Here is a 2,378-nt window from a genome sequence, read left to right as displayed (position 1 = left end):
ATATCTCATAGTTGTTTTAATTTGCATCTCTCTTAGGGCTAGGGATTTTGAACATTTCTTCATGTGCTTGTTAGCCATCTGAATGTCATCTTCGGTGAAGTGCCTGTTCATATCCTGTGCCCATTTTTCTATTGGATTCTTTACATCTCTTGTGTTAGCAGGCAGTGGGGTTTAACAACTGATGGCTGCATTCCTTCTAATGGATATCGTGACTTTGGCCATCTCCTTAATTTGTTCCTGTTGTTTCACCACATTCCTTGAGAGTCTGTGTTTGTTGTTATGTAGTGCATTCCTTCAGGGTTGGTTTTTATTGTTATAGTGCCACAGTCTTTGTCAAAACCAGTTCTGATGGATCTCCTGTGTCAGCGTGTCCTTTGCCATTCCCTGTCAATGGCTTGTAAGATCATAGGATTGGGCAAGATATTGAAACTCTTTGGTGTACATGTCAGGGTCTCTGGAGAAGGTGGCAAGGCGCTTCTCTAATTGCGATGTAGATCAGTGAGAAAGGGGATATGAACACAGGCTAGACCCTCAATTCCTATTTCTGGCAGAGGGGTAGAGGAAGGCTATGGATCTGTAGAGGAGTTTAGTGCAGAGGGGGTGGGTGGGAGTCATCACAAGCTTGTGAGTGGAGGGAATAAGAGGGGATTTTTGAGGATCAGCAGAGCTAGAAGTTTAGTTTGAAGAGTCTCTAGGACTAGAAATAGGAGCTTGGTTGAGGGCACAGATAGGAACATAAGGAGGGGGACTGAGTCAGAGGTTCAAAGTCAGGGTTATCAGGTGATAGAGATTGTGGGTAAGGAGGGTTATGGAGAATACAAAGGAGGGAGAGGACACAGGAGAAGCAGGGGAATCTTTAGCCAGAAGAACTTGGTGAGTGTGGCAGGATTGAAGGAGGGAGGGCCAAGACCTGAGGTAGAAGGCTTGGACATGAGAAATTTCACCGGCTTTACAGATTCTTCTGTCAAATTATCAAGATCTTATAGGATAATAAAATCAAAGTTTCCATTTTCGGGCCAAGGGATTCCATTGTATAAATGGTACTGTGGCCAGATTTGGGTTGTTGTTGTTGTTATATGCCATTGAGTTGCTTGTGACTTATAATGATCCTATGTACAAGAGCCCTAAATGCTGCTGTACCAACCTAGCCATCTCCAACACACTTACTCCCACCAACCTAATCACAGAATCGATCCATGTCATTAAGGGTCTTCCTCTCCTGTGCTGTTCCTCCACTCTCCCAAACATGAAGTCCCTCTCCAAGAACCGGTCCCTTCTTTCAACATGCCCAAAGTATGTCAGACAAAGCTTCAGACTCCAAGGAGCATTCCAGCTTTACGCTCTCCAGGATAAACCTGGTTGTTTTCCTAGCAGTCCATGGTATGTTCAAGAATCTTCTCCAGCACCACAGCTCAAAGGCATCAATTCTCTTTCTATCATCCCTAGTCACTGTACAACTCTCCGATGCATAGCACGTAATTGCGAAGACTATAGTCTGGATCAGGCGCATCTTCGTCTCCAGCCTGAAGTCTTTGTTCTTCAGGATTCTGGAGAGGTCCCTGACAGCTGACTTTCCCAATGCAATTCATCTCTTGATTTTCTGGCTGCTTGGACCAATAGTGTTCATTATGAAGCCAAGCAAATTAAAACTAGCAACTATCTCAATCTCTTCACCATCCATATGGATGCTGTCAAGTGGCCCAGTGGTGAGAATCTTTGTTTTTGATGTTGAGCTCCAATCCACATAGGAGGCTATAGTCCTTGACCTTCTGCAGCAAGCACTTCAGGTTCCTCCTCAGTTGGGTACAAGGTTTAATAAGGTTTCGGGGGGTTTTTTTTGTTGTTTTTTTGGTCGGGTTTTTTTGTTTGTTTTTTGTTTGACATATTCCTCCAATCCCAAGGACAAAAGGTTGGAATGGAGACAGCCAAGAGAGTAGATTTAGATGGCCTAGATGAGTCAGAGCCCAAGACAGGGGTGGAGAGTATCAGAGAATAGAAAGGAGTCTGAAAGGCAGAGAGCTTCCCCTGTGCCAGACAGGACTCCACAGAAAAGTCACTAACTCCAGTCAAAGCATTCTTTGACAGGGGTGGGACATGGAAGTCTTCTTGGCCATGCCTGGGCTTCAAGACAGAGAAAAGCAAGAACTTGAAGGGGCACAGCCATTTATATAGGGGGTATTCCCTGGGAAAAAGGTACGGAGACAGGACACATCCCTGGCGTACACCCTTCCCAATTATGAACCATGCAGTGTTTCCTTGTTCTGTCCTGACAACTGCCTCTTAGTCAAAGTATAGGTTTCTCATTATCACAATCAAGTGTTCTGGGATTCCCATTCTTCTCAGAGTCAGGCACAGTTTGTTATGATCCACACAGTCAA

Source organism: Elephantulus edwardii, unplaced genomic scaffold (assembly GCF_000299155.1).
Source record: "Elephantulus edwardii isolate Elephantulus edwardi_28Jun2011 unplaced genomic scaffold, EleEdw1.0 scaffold00012, whole genome shotgun sequence".
NCBI lineage: Eukaryota > Metazoa > Chordata > Mammalia > Macroscelidea > Macroscelididae > Elephantulus > Elephantulus edwardii.
This window is presented reverse-complemented; position numbering follows the sequence as displayed.